Consider the following 17,937-nt stretch of genomic DNA (forward strand, 5'->3'; position numbering starts at 1 on the left):
CAATAAGGATAAGTGCAGGGTCCTGCACTTAGGACGGAAGAACCCAATGCACAGCTACAGACTAGGGACCGAATGGCTAGGCAGCAGTTCTGCGGAAAAGGACCTAGGGGTGACAGTGGACGAGAAGCTGGATATGAGTCAGCAGTGTGCCCTTGTTGCCAAGAAGGCCAATGGCATTTTGGGATGTATAAGTAGGGGCATAGCGAGCAGATCGAGGGACGTGATCGTTCCCCTCTATTCGACATTAGTGAGGCCTCATCTGGAGTACTGTGTCCAGTTTTGGGCCCCACACTTCAAGAAGGATGTGGATAAATTGGAGAGAGTCCAGCGAAGGGCAACAAAAATGATTAGGGGACTGGAACACATGAGTTATGAGGAGAGGCTGAGGGAGCTGGGATTGTTTAGCTTGCAGAAGAGAAGAATGAGGGGGGATTTGATAGCTGCTTTCAACTACCTGAAAGGGGGTTCCAAAGAGGATGGCTCTAGACTGTTCTCAATGGTAGCAGATGACAGAACGAGGAGTAATGGTCTCAAGTTGCAGTGGGGGAGGTTTAGATTGGATATTAGGAAAAACTTTTTCACTAAGAGGGTGGTGAAACACTGGAATGCGTTACCTAGGGAGGTGGTAGAATCTCCTTCCTTAGAGGTTTTTAAGGTCAGGCTTGACAAAGCCCTGGCTGGGATGATTTAACTGGGAATTGGTCCTGCTTTGAGCAGGGGGTTGGACTAGATGACCTTCTGGGGTCCCTTCCAACCCTGATATTCTATGATTCTATGATTCTAACATGCAGTCAGGTAAAGAGGATTTAGGGCCAAATCCTTTCCTTGTGCCCAGTCTGAGCAACTGGACCAGATATGATGGAACTCTGCATGAGCAAGTCAGAAGAATTATCCTCCTTGCCCCATCTGCTGGAGCTTCTCTGCAGCTGTTTTTCCCCTCAGAGTAGGTGTGACAGATGCAATGCCCTCAGCGCACTCCCTCTACATATGAGAAGAAAGATTAAAGAACCTGCCCCGCTTCCCCCTTTTTCCCAAGTCCCACCCTCACCTACACGGAGGCTGGGCTCTGTACTGAACACTTTGTGTGTGGCCTCACCAAGTTCGACTCATTGCTTCTGCACAACAGAATTGAACCAGTTCCATTGTGGGTGGAACCTTCCCTATAGTGGAGGTGGGGACCAGGCATGTCCTTTAAGGCTGATAAAACTATGAATGAACACTAAAGAAAATTAACCCAACAAAACACAAATTGCCCATAATGATGTCCTGAGTGTTGACTAATACATCTTCCATTATTGTTTACACCAACAGAAGCTGGCCCAATAAAAGGTATTAGCTCACCCACCTTGTCTCGCTAATATCCTGGGGACAACACAGCTACAACAACACAGCTAAATAACTTTGGGAGCACACATGAAGTAACTGTATGAACAGTGCACAAGATGGCTTCCAGGAAACTGGTAGCATATGGAATTTTTTTGTTGTAGTAAAAACCTAACTAACATTGGTTATTTGGTCTCTTAAATATATTTCATAACAAACCAAAGTGTGGTCAAGCACTTAATTATTCATGAGGAAACTACATACTGTATCACTTTAACAAACAGGCTTGAAAGGACATGATTAGGGTATAACTTGCTTGTGTTGAAGGACATAAGGCCAAAGGCAAAGCAACTTTAGCTTCTTTTTTTAAAAAAAACAAACACATTCACATCGGTTGTGCATTATCATCTACATCTTTTGCATTGAACAATGTATTCAGAATAGTCTTTTAATCTTTTTCATTATTTACTCTAAAAATAGTTAAAAAAAGAGAAGGACAGAGTGGTGAAATGAACCTTTTCTGCTTACACACTTTTCCATTTTATACATTTGGCAAAACACAACTGTTATAATGCCATGTTAGCTCAGTACTAGCAACAGATCCTTGCCTGAGATTACTGGAGAGTGAAGTCTACTGTTCTTCAGAAGAGATAAAACATGGATTGTCTCAAGGCATGCTCCCCAACCTGTCCTTCCAATGTGCCCCAATGATGATCTAACACGCAAGGGTAGCTTAGACTTTTAATTCAATACTTAACTTCTTTTCTGAGTCCACTAACAAGGGGTACCAACTGTGACTGTGTTTTTTGTGATATGGGCACTTCTCTGTAAGGAAATGGATTGACACTGCCAATGTATTTCTCATCATTCACCAAACAGCTATTAGGGCCAACAAGTGACTAATATTGATTTTGTGCATCTCAACTTTTGGGTACCCAGCTTGGGACACCTTAAAGGGGGCCTGATTTTCAGAAAGCAGAGTAAACATCATTTTCTGAAAACAAGGCCCCTTTAAGGTATATTGAGTTAGGCACCCAAAATTCCTTGTCACTTCTGAAAATTTAAGCCTAAATGATTAGGGGTGCCAGTCAGATCCAACCAGTGACCTAGAGGCTTTGTAGTCCATTACCAAGCTCCTGAGCCAGCCAGTCCCCAGACGTGATTTTGTCTGGTTATAACTGTGCCATTAAATGGCATCATGTTTTCAAGTGTAAATCTGAATGCTTTGAATCTACATTTTTCCTATTGGTGCACAGAAATGCTAGTGTTGAATAACTATTGGGCTGCTTCTCTGTGGTACAGGATGCACAGATTCTAAGTCAAATCCCCTTTATTGAGGGTTATTAAGAGGTTTGTATTTTGCCTGAACTGCATACTTCTGCATCTTTACTTATGAACACAGTGATAACCTGTTCTGATTTATACGAATGAGTGAAGGCTGTTTACAGTCAGACACATGGCCCTATTTAAAAGGGAAAATAATATTTCTCTGTTTCCTCCTCACAGCTATTGTGAAGTATTAGTAGCTTTGCAGTATTTGTGATCAGAGAATGGCTGAACCAAAGATCCAGATCAAAGCACCTCTAAAGTTTGGCGAGTTTGAAATCCGGATCCTGCTTATAGGCATTTTACAATTTGGATCCCTCTACTGAGTATACTGTAATTCTCAGAGCTGAGAGTCACTTTGCAACACTACTAGGAACAAGCAGAGGATTCAGAGGACTTGGCAGTTTGTTTATGGTGCTATGCTATTTACTTATCACCAAGTCTCATTAATTGTTTCCATCATACTTGAGGGCTTAAGTTTTGTCCTTTAACCTAAGCAAATGGAAATGGTACAGGAGATGGAAAATTCATTTGCATGCTGCATGCTCTTCATCTCTAAGCAGCTCTCTAGGGGACACGGTGCGATGGAACACTCTAGTGAATTGTTGTGCTCAATTGTCTGAATCACTTAGAAGTATTACTACCCTTCTGGAGGATTCATGGCCTGCCTGGGGAATTAATTTACATTCCACTGAATTTATTTTAAAAAGACACTCTCCTCCTGAAGACATGTATAGACGTGGTGAAGCGTCAGTTGTATACCTACCTACAGCGAGAAACAGAAAAGCCTGAAACTTCCCTCTGGGCTGAATATACCCCTTCATAAGCTTACCTCACTCTGAGCTTCATTCTTCCACTGAAAAAGATGGAATAAATTATCTACAAGACAAAATGTAAGGAAATAATACAAAATATGGGCAATGGTGGAGCTCAAGACAACATTAATGGTCTCCTCCCTGGGCTGAACTCCCTGCTGTCCTTCTTTTATCACTATCAAAGCAGCAGTACCCAAGGGTGTGAAACCTATGGCCTCCTTGGTTGCTGAAGTACCACTAAAAGTCCTGAGATTTTTAGTGGCAGCCCTGAGAGCTTGAGAAATGTCCAAAAAAGAAATGGGGCAGTCAATTTGATGTCAAAAGTCAGCTGTTAGGCAAATATGTCTCAGGGCCCCTTTCAGGGGAGGATGTTGGGCAGTGGCATCCACTGGGTTTGGTTGACAATCCCATAAAGCCCTCTTTTCTGGGGTCAGGTCGCCTTCAAGAGAGCACGCATGGAGGGTACCTCCTCCATGATTGGTGGAACTGGAATCAGAGGGCCAATGTTCCCTGGAGGGCCTATTATTAACAGAACAGTAGTGGAACAGAGAATGTGGGGAGTCTGGCTGGAAGCAGCTCAGCCATATGAGCTCAGGGTTTAATGAAGTTTCACTGGTTCAACTTAACCTGCATTTGGCCTCACACTTTGAGCTGTGAGTTCTCTGCCATGCAGTAGCTGGCAGTGTGAGCCACGGAGCTCAATCTGAAGCCATGCCAGTGCCCTGGATTTTGCAGCACAAACCCAGCTCAGCAATGGATCTGGTAGAAGGCATTTGAGCTGTACACAGACCTGGCCATACAGGAGGACGACAACTGCAGGAAAGTAAAACTGTTACTTTACCTTATTGGGAAACAAGGCAGAGAGGCCTGCAGCACTCTGAAGCTCACCAGCACTTCAAACCTCACAGCAGTCCTAGGAGCCCTGAGGACCTATTGCACCCCAGAGCAGAACAAAACTGTGGAGCCGTTTGACTAGAGAGGATAAATTTTTGACTAGAGAGGATGAACCTCCTGTGTTATTGCCTTATGGACACTGGCTGCTACAGGCAATTTTGGGGACTTGACAGGACTTCCTGATTATGGCGGGATAGGCTGTAGCAATTCGGAGCAGCTGCTTGTGGAAAGCAATCTCACATCAGACATGGGATGTGCAATGGAAACCTCAAGAGAAAGGAAGAAAGCACTACGATACACAGCATGCCCAGAAGTATATGCGGTGAGACAACAGCGAAGGAGAGAGGTGACCAGGAGTCCCTACCCGTAATGAGAAGCATTTACTGTGGGAGACAGCATGAATGGATAAAGGAGAAATGCCCTGCACTAGGACAACATTGCAAGGAATGTGGCAAGTTGAACCATTTTAGCAGTGTGTGCAAGAGCACAGGAAGGTCCGAGAAAGATTCAGTCAGACTTATACAAGAGAGGAAGAGCACATCAAATAGAGTGATGACATGATGATTCTCTCCAAGAGCATGTCATGTTCAGGCAGTCAGGATGTGTTATTTCTTGACTTTAGCAAAGCTTCTGATACGGTCTCCCGAAGTATTCTTGCCAGCAAGTTAAAGAAGTATGGGCTGGATGAATGGACTATAAGGTGGATAGAAAGCTGGCTAGATTGTCGGGCTCAACGGGTAGTGGTCAATGGCTCCATGTCTAGTTGGCAGCCTGTATCAGAGTGCCCCAAGGGTTGGTCCTGTGGCCGGTTTTGTTCAAAATCTTCATTATGATCTGGAAGATGGAGTGGATTGCACCCTCAGCAAGTCTGCAGATGACACTAAACTGGGAGGAATGGTAGATACGCTGGAGGGTAGGGATAGGATACAGAGGGACCTGGACAAATTAGAGAATTGGGCCAAAAGAAATCTGATGAGGTTCAACAACGACAAGTGCAGAGTCCTGCACTTGAGACGGAAGAATCTCTTGCACTGCTACAGACTAGGGACCGAATGGCTAGGCAGCAGTTCTGCAGAAAAAGAATAGGGGTTACAGTGGATGAGAAGCTGGATATGAGTCAACAGTGTGCCCTTGTTGCCAAGAAGACTAACGGCATTTTGGGCTGTATAAGTAGGAGTATTGCCAGCAGATCGAGGGACATGATCATTCCCCTCTATTCGGCACTGGTGAGGTCTCATCTGGAGTACTGTGTCCAGTTTTGGACCCCACACTACAAGAAGGGTGTGGAAAAATTGGAAAGAGCCCAGCGGAGGGAAACAAAAATGATTAGGGGGCTGGAGCACATGACTTATGAGGAGAGGCTGAGGGAACTGGGATTATTTAGTCTGCAGAAGAGAAGAATGAGGGGGGATTTGATAGCTGCTTTCAACTACCTGAAAGGGGGTTCCAAAGTGGATGGATCTAGGCTGTTCTCAGTGGTAGCAGATGACAGAACAAGGAGTAATGGTCTCAAGTTGCAGTGGGGGAGGTTTAGGTTGGATATTAGGAAAAACTTTTTCCACTAGGAAGGTGATGAAGCACTGGAATGGGTTACTTAGGGAGATGGTGGAATCTCCTTCCTTAGAGGTTTTTAAGGTCAGGCTTGACAAAACCCTGGCTGGGATAATTTAGTTGGGGATTTGTCCTGCTTTGAGCAGGGGGTTGGACTAGATGACCTCCTGAGGTCCCTTCCAACCCTAATATTCTATGATTCTATGATAGGAAAGCAACAAGGGACAATATCAACCTCCATGCATGCAACAATGTTAACAGGAATATGCCCTCTGTCATTTTAGCTAGATAATGGGGCCTCATGTAATGTGATTCCTTAGGGTGAATTGAATTTGAAAACAGCTATTAGAAAGAGCCGGCACAATCTAATAATGTACAATGAGAGCATAATGCAGTTCATAGCAAAATATGATCTCATAGTAACTAATCCAAAAAATAATAGATGGTACCAACTGAAATTTGTGGCAGTGGATGGTTAGCACCACAGACCCCTGTTGGGGAATACAACCATACAAGCCATGGATTCGTCAGGATGCAGCCTCAGAATTTCATAGCTGTAATGCAAGAAGCAAAAGGGGGAGTCCCATGGATAATGGAGACAATTTTAAAGGTGTATGGGGTTGGTTTCAAAGGCAATGATGCCTCAAAGGAAAGCTGTGACTGGAAGTAGACCTGACAGTGGAATCTGTGTGCTTACCACAAAGGAAAATTCCAGTGGTATGATGTAATGCAAGGAGCTCAAAATTCTGCAGAGTAGGGCTTTGATATCACCCGTAGAGGCCAGTACAGCCTGGGTAAGCAGCACTGTGGTGGTAAAGAAGCCATCAGGCAAATTACACATCTGCATAGACCCAAAGCAACTGTAAAAATGTCACTAGTCACCACCCATAATTTATGACATCTTGCTAGCACTTTCCAAGGCCAGAATCTTCATGATTTCTGATGTGAGGAATGGGTTTTGGAACATAAGCCTGGATAAAGAGTCCAGCATGCTGACGGCCTTTGCAACACTATTTGGTCACGACAGATGGCTGTACATGCCAATGGGCATAAGCCCAGCACCAAAGATGTTTAGAGAAGATTCTCCCAAGCATTGGAAGGACTGCCTGGGGTTAAAATAATTGCAGATGATATCCTCATGGTAGGTGAAGGGAGTCATGATACCGAAGCCGAATGAGACCATGACAGAAAACTACAAGATTCCTACAGCAATGGACAGACAGGAACACAAATCTCAACCCAGAAAATATGCGACTCAAACAGCATAGGTGATGTACATTGGGACATCTGCTCACAGCAGAGGGACTGAAAGCAGATCCCAACAAGATCAAGGCAGTCAGAGACACATCAGCTCCAGTGGATGTGAAAAGGGTGTATTACTTCATAGGAATCATAAATTTTCTGTCAAGTTCTGTCCACACCTGCTTGGAAAAGCAGAACCTATACTGCAGCTCACATGGCAGGATGCTGAGTGGGACTGGGCAGGGCCCCAACAACAAGCATTTGACATACTGAAACAAAGGATAACGGATGCCTCTGTCCAGAAGCACTACCAGCCGAGAGAGACGCTCACACTCCAGTATGAGGCATTGTAGAAAGGACTGGGTGTAGCTCTTTTTCAGGAGCAGCCTGTTGTTTATGCCAGCAGAGCCCTGTCAGAGACGGAACAGGGGAATGTCGAAATAGAAAAAAAGAGCTTCTGGATCTGGTATTCGGAGTGGAGCAAATTCCATCAGCACACATATGGCCACCTTGGTATAGTGCAATCAGGCCACAGACACTTAGAGACAATGATAGCAAAGCCCCTTCTTAGGGCTTCAAAGAGATTGCAGTGCTTGCTGATGCACCTCCAGTGCTACTAAGCAAAGATCAGATATTGTCCAGGACAAGTACTAATTAGTTGACACCCTGTGCCGGGCTGTATACTCAACACCAACAGGTTGGGGGAAGGGGATCAGGACATAGTGCAGCATGTTAATGGATTCAATCTCCGAGTTTCAACAGAAAAGCTGACGGAAACCAAATAAGCTATGAAAAATGACAGCCAAGTAGGGGCAGTCAAGAGAGTGATACTAGCAGAGTGGCCAGAAGACAAAAGCCAAGTACCGATAGGAGCAGAACCATATTTTCAAATTAAATATGAGCTGAATGTGCAGGATGGAATCAGATTTCAAGACCAGAGAGCTGTTGTCCTGCCTTATTACATAAGGATGTCACGCAAAAACAATATATGTTTCACACTGGGGCATTGACATCTGTCTTAGACAGGCTTGAGAGGATGTTTGTCAGCTGGGAATGAATACATAGCTCCATTCCTTGATAGACGGATTAGACACCTGACAGGCATGTGCTAACCACCAGCAGAAAGAGACTTACTGCATAAGCTGGACACCAATCCATGGGAAGAAGTTGGGGAGCAGACTTATTTACCTTTAGTGAAATAGTACTTGACTGGAAAATAGTATGTGGACTACTATTCAATTTTGTGGGAGATCAATGCCCTGCTTGATACAAGAAGGAAGTAATGGATTGGCAAATTGAAGGTCCACTTTGTGAGGTACGGCATTCCAGACACTATTCACTGACAATAGAGTCCAGTTTGCCTCAGATGAATTGAAGGAATTTGCACGCAAGCAGGAGTTTGACCACCACACCTCCTCCCCAGCATACCCACAGAATAACGGTAAGGTGGAATCAGCTGTGAAAACAGTAAGAGACCGTTACATATGGCTACTTCTTCTGGTTCAGACCCCTTATTAGTGTTTTTGACACACAGGAATACCCCATCATAGGAGTGCCAAAACAGTTCAGCACAGCCACGGATGGGATGAAGGACACAGTGAGAGGAGACCTGCTGTAGTCAGAAGGCTGGAGACTCCGCTGACAAAATAGCCAACAATCAGAGATAACAGGCACTATAATACAACAGGTCAGCCCAGGACCTACCAGCACTGGAGACAGCACTCCTGTGAGGATCCAGCCATTAGACAGACACCAGAAGGAGAGGTCTACAGGAGTCAGGAGGAGCGCATAGCCATAAAAAGAGAATACGCAAGAGGGACCAGTGATCCAAACAAACAGGAAGCACTTACGAACCAGCAGACACAACACTAGAGAAAGCCTGCAGAGATCGTCATAGAACAGAAAGATGGAGAACAATTTGGAGGCCAACCCCACTATTCTAAAACAAAATAGAATGATACCTATTCTATCCAGCCAGAGGTATGTCACTTTGAAACAGTCTCTCAAAATTCTACACACCCACTTGTCCTCGCAAGTATTTTTTTCCTTTGATTGACAAACAGAATATTTTTAATTTCTTCATTGTAATTGTTATTAATATAAAGGGGAGATGAGTAGATTTTGTGCCAGTACTTGTACATTTGCAAGGCTGGTTTAAAATATAGTACCAGATGAAATGTCATGCAGTGTTTGAGATTATTCACAGTTAGGGATAGTTATTGTCTTTTGAAATTGCAGAGAGCTGGCCCAAAATAAATGCGTAGTTTTTCTGCAAAAAAACATTACAAAAAAGTATTGGGGCAAGATAATGTCTGACAGAGATGAAACAGTATAGCTATGACTGACTGTGAGTCATTCATTCCTTGGGATCTCTCAGCTCTTTACGAAATGGCAGAAAGCCAGAAGATAGGATTGAATGTTACCTTGTGCATCTTTGACTTAGCTGAGAGATGTGAAACACCCTCTCCCTCACCACACTGCTACTGACCTTTAGGCCGACTGGGCAAAAAAGGTTCAGACCTTTGGCACATGTCTGCTTCTCTACAGGCAGAGTGGGGTGTGCCAGCCTCCTTACTGCCCAACCACCATATCTTTGGGCAAGCCAGTGAGGAGAGGTTCCTGGCCTCCTGCTGCTGTCACTGCAACTCTATGGGCAGTTTTGGACTCTCTACTCTCCCTGCTGGCAGCCCCTCCTGCTGTTCCTTAGGGGTGTTTTGTTTATAAAGTGTGAAGCTTAATGAAGTTTAAATTGAACAGGTCAAACTTTATTAAACCTTTGGCACTGCTCTGTCCATGTGGTTGAGTTGTTTCCAGCCTTACTCGCTGTGTTGCCCGTTCCACTGGTGATCCATGTGTAACAGTCCCTTCAGGAAACATGGACAATCTGACTCCAGTTCCACTGATCATGATCCATCTTTGCTATTTTAAAAACATTTTAATATAAATATTAATACAAATAATTGATAGCCAGACTCTCACCCTGTGTCCCTTTGGCCAGAGGTTGCTAGTACACAGCTGCGTTGGAGTCTTGTCTTTACCACAGACTCAGCTGGTTACATAACCTTTGAGATAGTTTGATCTCCTCAACAGGTGACCACACTGGGAGAAACCTATCTCTGTCTCACATCATCTGACGCATTGTCTAGACCGGGAGTAAGACTGCCTTGCTCCGGGGTGTGAATTTTCCACGCTGCTGAGCAAGTTAGTTATACCTATATAAGTTCCTAGTATAGACCCAGGCTAGAGCATATAGGGACAGATTTTCAAAATATTTAGGTATCTAAAGATGCAGGTAGGCACCTAGGTGCTTCTGAAAATCCCACTGAATGTCTAACTCCCATGGGAGTTGAAATAATTCAAATCAATGAGAGTTAGCAACTAGATGCTATTGGAAGATCCCACAAGGTGCCTATCTACATATATAGGCACCTAAATATCTTTAAAAATCTGGCCCTTAGGAGCTGTTGTGGGGCTTGTAGACCCCGTCACTCTTAGGAGAGTGGGGAAGGGAGTTATAGCCCAATGGCTAAGTCCAAATGACCACCCTAAGTGCCAGGGCAGTATGGCCTAATGGCTGGAGTCAAAAAGGTGGCCATCCCTTGCGGGGCCGTGGGACCTAGTGGCAAGAGGGGGAAGTGGGCCTCCACCCAGGGGTGGGTGGCAGCCGGGATAGGAGGACCCAGACCCTCACTGCTCCACCAGGTCCCAGTCCCAGGCCCTGATAGCGGCAAATGGATTTGCCACTAGGTCAGCAGGGATCTGTCCAAAACACACTGCCTTTGTCCCAGTTCCACAAAGGGATCAATGTCTAGTTCCCCTAGGCTATTTTCTACCCTGTTTTCCAGTGCTGCCATCCTCAGGCCTCCTGGGCCTCTGGCCTTTGGGGTCTGGGGCTCTGGAAAGCTGGCTTCTGGGATCTGGGGCTCTGGGGCTCTGGCACATGGCTTTTGGGGTCTGGGGTCTGGCACCTCCTGGGAGAGAGCCTGCAATGTGTGTTCTCCTTCCTTGGAGGTCAAGGCAAACTGAGCTGGGCTGCTCCCTTTTATACTGAAGCTCCAGCATAGCTTCCTCTGCCCACAATATGGGGTTATCCCCTTCTTGTCCAGTGCGGGGCTGGTAAGCCCCCTCACAGGAGCCTAAGTCCCATTGTCTTTCAATGAGACAGGCTCCTAAATGCCTAAGTGCCTTTTGAAAATGTGATATACACTCCTAAGTCACATAGGTGCTTTTGAAAATGCTATCCAGGGCTCATTCTCCCATGGCCCTGTGCCATCATGATACTTCAATGAGGAACAAACTGATGAGACTCCCTTCTTTAGGTCAGACATAAACATACTTCAAATAATGATATTCCCAGTAGTAAGATATTCGCTGTAATACCAGATAAGAAAATTTCTAAGGATTTCAGTATGGGTCTAATGCTCTTCTCACTGTATACTAAATCCATCCCATTGAAGCCAGTGAATAACTTCGGTCAGTCATGAAATCAATGAGGTTGCACCAGTGTAACTGAAAACAGATTTGGAATCAATGAGGAACTATGTATTTATTTATTTATAAAAACTAGAATGTGGCATCTTAAATTAACCCAATGCTAAGAGCTAGCCTCAGATATTGCGTGAAATTAACTGTTGATGGAATGGTGGAAGCATGCCTCTGCAAGGCACTCCCACAGTCAGATCTACAAAATAAAATCGTAACTAATGAAACAGGAAACAACTTGGTAGAATTTGGCAACCCATGGTATATCCAGACCAGCTGAAAAATTCTTTTCTAACTATGACATTCTTTTTCTTATTTTTCAGAATTGCTTCAGCTAATCAATTATTTATCTTGTGTACTTTGAACACAAACTATCTGTTCTAAATCTCTACATTGCAAGTGTTTCAGATGATCCTATTTGCTATTTTATATTAATCTGTTCCTGCATCTCCTTCATATCCCAGTCTTCAGCCCTCTGTGGCTCAGAGAGCCAGCAGGCACCTGCCTCTGTTACTCTCAGCCTTCAGCCTTTTCCAGTCTTCTCTGGCCTCCCATTACCTGCCTTCCACTTTCAGCAGCCTGGTCTGGCTCCACTCTCACTGCTCCCCACATCAGGGTCATCCCCTCCCTGAAGCTCTCAGCCCAGCTCTGCGCTTCTTCTGAGCAGTCTCTCCCCATTTAGGACTGTGGACTCATAATTCTGAATTCTCTCTCCCTATAGGCTGTCTCATTTACAACTCTCAAGGGAAGCCCTATCCTCCTCATTACACCAAACTAGGAAGCACCTGGACTGGAGCAGGAGACCTGGGCATGGTTTCGTTTAAGGGGACAGTTCCACTGTTACACATTTCTACGAATAATGGCAGGTGCTCCAGAGGGAATGAACAGAACAGGTAATCATCAAGTGATCCATTCCCTGTCACCCATACCCAGCTTCTGGCAAACAGAGGCTATGGACACCATCCCTGCTCATCCTGGCTAATAGCCATTGATGGACCTATCCTCCATGAATTTATCTAGTTCTTTTTTGAACCTTGTTATAGTCTTGGCCTTCACAACATCCTCTGGCAAAGAGTTCCACAGGTTGATTGTGTGCTGTGTGAAAAAATACTTCCTTTTGTTTGTTTTAAACCTGTTGCCTATTAAGTTCATTTGTTGCCCCTAGTTCTTGTGTTATGAGAAGGCATAAATAACACTTCCTTATTTACTTTCTCCGCACCAGTCATGACTTTATAGACTTCTATCATATCCCTCCCCCTTATTTGTCTCTTTTACAAGCTGAAAAGTCCCAGTCTTATTAATCTCTCCTCATATGGATGCCGTTCCATGCCCCTAATCATTTTTGTTGCCATTTTCTGAACCTTTTCCAGTTCCAATACATCTTTTTTAAGATGAGGCAACCACATCTGCATGCAGTATTCAAGATGTGGATGTACCATGGGTTTATATAGCGGCAATGTGATATTTTCTGTCTTATTGTCTATGCCTTTCTTAATGATTTCCAACATTCTGTTCACTTTTTTGAGTGCCACTTCACATTGAGTGGATGTTTTCAGAGAACTATCCACAATGACTCCAACAGCTCTTTCTTGAGTGGTAATAGCTAATTTAGACCCCATCATTTTATATGTATAGTTGGGATTATGTTTTCCAATGTGCATTACTTTGCATTTATCAACATTGAATTTCATCTTCCATTTTGTTGCCCAGTCACCCAGTTTTGTGAGATCCTTTTTGTGAGCTCTTCGCAGTCTGCTTAGGACTTAACTATATTGTGCAGTTTTGTATCATCTGCAAATTTTACTCCTTTTTCCAGATCATTTATGAATATGTTGAATAGGACTGGTCCCAGTACAGACCCTGGGGGACACCACTCTCTCCATTCTGAAAACTGACCATTTATTCCTACCCTTTTTTCCTATCTTTTAACCAGTTACCGATCCATGAGAGAAACTTCCCTCTTTTCCCATGACAGCTTAGTTTGCTTAAGAGCCTTTGGTGAGCGACCTTGTCAAAGGCTTTCTGAAAATCTAAGTACACTGTATCCACTGGTTCCCCCTTGGCCACATGCTTGTGGACCCCTCAAACAATTCTAGCAGATTGGTGAGGCACGATTTTCCTTTACAAAAACCATGTTGACTCTTCCCCAACAAATTATGTTCATCTGTGTGTCTGACAATTCTGTCCTTTACTATAATTTCAACCAGTTTTCCCAGTACCAGAGTCAGGTTTAGTGGCCTGTAATTGCCAGGATCAGTTCTGGAGCACTTTTTAAAAATTGGCACCACATTAGCTATCCTCCAGTCGTTTGGTACAGATGCTGGTTTAAATAATAGGTTACAAACCACGGTTAGTAGTTCTGCAATTTCACATTTGAGTTCCTTCATAACTCTTGGGTGAATACCCTCTGGTCCTGGTGACTTATTACTGTTTAATTTATCAATTTGTTCCAAAACCTCCTCTAATGACACTTCAATCTGGGACAGTTCTTCAGATTTGTCACCTAAAAAAAATGGCTCAGGTTTGGGAATCTCCTTCACATCCTCAGTTGTGAAGACAGATGCAAAGAATTGCTTTAGTTTCTCTACAATGGCCTTATCGTCCTTGAGTGCTCCTTTAGCATCTCAACCATCTAGTGCCCCATTGGTTGTTTAGCAGGTTTCCTGCTTCTGATGTACTTAAATTTTTTTTTGCTATTACTTTTTGAGGGCATGTTTTTGGTTCTCTTACTCTGTTTTTTAATTGGGTGTATAAATTTAAATTGAGCCTCTATTATGGTGTCTTTAAAAAATTTCCATGCAGCTTGCAGGGATTTCACTTTTGGCACTTTACCTTTTAATTTCTGTTTAACTGTTATTAGCTATTGTGATATTTTTTATGAAATTTCACTTATGTCTTACAGCTGAGCTCCCAATTAGGGTAAATTTGTAGGCCCAATTATTACAATAGAGCTCATGTTCAGTTGGTAATCCCTACAACCTTTTCAGAGTCCCTGTCTTCCAAGATACAGCCCCTCTCCCCATCCAGTAAGGGTGATCTATACTCTTTGTTCCTACATGTATGACTTTGCATTTGGTCGCATTAAAACAAATGTTGTTCAAATAAGCAGAGTTTACCAAGTGATCCAGGTTACTCTGTAGACCTGACTGGTCCTTTTCATTATCTAGCACTCCACCAATTTCTGTGTCATCTGCAAACTTCACCATCCGTGACTTATGTTTTCTTCCAGATCATTGAATAAAGATATTTAATAGTACTGGGACAAGTGGGGATCCGTGTGGGACCTGACTAGTAACACCCTTATTGGAGGACAATTCCATATTTACCATTACTTTTTCTGAGATCTATCATTGAGCCAGTTTATCGATTTAATATGGGCTACATTAATTTTGTATATTGCTATTTTTTCAAATCATGTAATTCTAGGTCAAATGCCTTTTAGAAGTCTGAGCATAGTATGTCAATGTTTTTGTGAAGTAACAGCCTGCTGCTCTACACCCTCTCTGTCAATTAGTGAATTCATTCATGTGAGATGGAGAGAAAAATATGGCTCTTGAAGCTCAAATTACAATTGTAACTCATTAGGCTTTTTGTCAAAGCAGTAAACAGGCAGAATGGAAACAAAACTAGAGTGAAATATAAAAATCAAATGATAGGGTGCTGAAAAAGAAGGCCATAAAATACAATCACTCTTCTTTTTAATCAAATGATTTTGTAAGGTTGTTTAGCCAGAAAGGCAGACAATTTCTGTGATTTAAAAAAAAAAAGAGCTATCTATCTGTGTAGCACTAGAAACCAGTACAGAGGAAGATTTATGTCAAGTATGAGAAATGTAATGAAAAAAACAGAGGTACCGGAGACAAAGCAGAGGGAAATTTGTCATTATAAAAGCTCAAACAAGAAAAACATAATGAATCAATTACACATTAACAGACGTGTTTACCAAAATCCTTTTGCAAATGTCCCATGTGCATCATTGGTTGGTTGGACTCATTTGTTTTTATCAGGAAATGGGCTTGAACCAGTTCAGATAAAGCAAGGACAGATTCTCAAACTGATCTTATTTGGAGGTTCTATTGTGATTAGGTAGCATTTGTGAAATAAATGTACACACTCAGCTTTGGATGGTTTACACCTGAAACTGTATATCAGGGTCAAGTTTGTTTGAAACCAAGCCCACACCTGCCTAAAGTTTCACAGGGTTTGGTGAGCTTTGCCCCAATTTGGGGGTTTTTAATGGAAAGTCTTTTGCATTTCATCACAAGTTTTGCACAGTTGTAATCCTAAGGATATGTCTACACTTAAACCACTGCAGCTGTGCTGCTGTTGTGCTTCAGTGTAGACACTTCCTATGCTGATGGGAAGGGGTCTCCTATCAGTGTAGCTAATCCACCTCCCCAAGAGCCAGTAGCTAGGTCGAATGAAGAATTCTTCCCTTGACATAGCACTGTCTACACCGGGGGTTAGGTTGGCATAGCTACATCTTTCAGGGGTGATTTCATAGCTATGCCGATGAAATTCCCAGTGTAGACCAGCCCTGAGTCTTTAGAGTTTCTTCTCCATATCTTGTCTCTTATTCAATCTGAATTTTAATAATTAAATTAAATTAAATTTTATTTGAATTTTTACCTATAGTATTCCTTTTACTTGTTATCTGCAGTCCCACCACCTTGTTACACTGCAGCAGCATGAGAGAATGATTTATTATCAGTGATTGTATGTCAAGTAGGCAATCTAATGCATAATAGACAAAAAGTACTAGTGCAGACATATCACTCATATATAGCTCCCAAAGAGTAAGTTGTCAGCTCACACTGTAAGGCCCAACAGTTCTTGAACTGAGGCCTGGAGAGCTGCCAGGCAGCAAACACCTCCACAGGCCAACCAGCTGTAGTGGTAGCCAATTTGTGCTCCACTACCCATGACCCGCTGTGCACACAGACCATGGGAAGTCCCACCTCAAGTGGTCTGACAGGCAGTAGCCCCATGGCTTGTGATTGGTTCCCTGCCTTATATAAACCCAAGGGGCATTCCAGGAAGTGTGCAGGCAACAGTGGGAATCTTCTTTAGGTGCCATGACTATTCCTGCACTTGAACTCTTGATTTTGGCTTGATTTGAACCTCACCTCCTGACCTGGTCTCTGAAACCAGACGCAGATGCTGAGCCTTGATATCCACCCCAGTCTGGAACTTGACTACAAATGCCTCTGCTGCTCTGGGCCTCAGGTTTGACTCTGCTCTGACCATTGGTCCTGACTGCCCTTGTCAGGATCCTGACACACAATAATATCAATTTATTTCATAATCACCTTTGCTATCACATTTTGGATTGTCCATGGTTCAGCTCATTAGCTCAACAACCAGTTGAGGATCAGTGATAGGGAACATGTTGTGCTGAGTGAATATCAACCAACCATACCCTAACAATCCTCCATGATTTAGTTTCTCTAATATTCATTAAAGACACTTTAAAAAGAAGTTAAATGTACATAATTGTTCCCACCTCCATGTTTAGCATATCTGCCATCCATTTAACACACACACTCAGCTTTATAGTTCTAATCAATCATATTGTACAAGTTGTTATATTTGCATTACATACATAAATAAATATTACTTTAATGCTTCAGGTGTAATTCAGTGTAATTATATGACGTATTCTTCCTTGCATGCACAATCTATGCCAGGGCTGGCCAAATTTTGGCTCGTGAGCCACATGCAGCTCTTTTACCATTAAAGTGCAGCTTGTGAGCCCCCCACATTTCCCCATTCTCTGCCTACCAGACTGCAGGGCCGGTGGGGGGGGAGAGCTTGGGACCTCTGCCTTGCAGTGGGGTCGTGGGGTAGCAGCTTCTGTCCAGCGAGGAGGGGGATCTCGGGGCTTCAAAATGAGCAGGGCTGAAGCCCCGAGCCCTGGCTCCCAGCACGTGTGCCCTGGCTCTCAAACTTCTGAATATTGTCATATGCGGGTTGGAGGGCCAGTAAGTTTGGCCACTCCTAGTCTATGGGAATAGAAACAGATCAATACTGGGTTCCATTTGAAAATTGAAATTGGATGCTATTAATTTATCTGTTTCAAAGTTTTCCTACCATGCTTTAGATTAATGCTTGCGGAAATCATTTTATATCTGATATTGACCTATGTCTCTCCTCCCCAACCTCCAAAGCTTTTAGAACTAGACAGATTTTGGGGATGTGATGAGTGTTACTATTTGGGAATTGTCTGAAGGCACTCAGTACAAAGAATGATGCTCTCTGTCACCAAGGGCTATCAATGTGAGAGTGCAACAAAGATGGGATATAG

General features: G+C 43.4%; 1 long non-coding RNA gene across 1 annotated transcript in view; it reads left to right on the plus strand.

Moving 5' to 3' along the window:
• Positions 1–15,928, plus strand: part of LOC125642139 (uncharacterized) — a 75,005-nt gene extending 59,077 nt beyond the window's left edge. Inside the window, exon 4 of the long non-coding RNA XR_012669756.1 lies at positions 12,355–15,928. This is a non-coding gene — a long non-coding RNA (uncharacterized LOC125642139). The remainder of the gene's footprint in view (positions 1–12,354) is intronic.
• The last annotated feature ends 2,009 nt before the right edge of the window (positions 15,929–17,937 follow it).

This window comes from Caretta caretta, chromosome 1, assembly GCF_965140235.1.
Source record: "Caretta caretta isolate rCarCar2 chromosome 1, rCarCar1.hap1, whole genome shotgun sequence".
NCBI classification, from domain to species: domain Eukaryota; kingdom Metazoa; phylum Chordata; order Testudines; family Cheloniidae; genus Caretta; species Caretta caretta.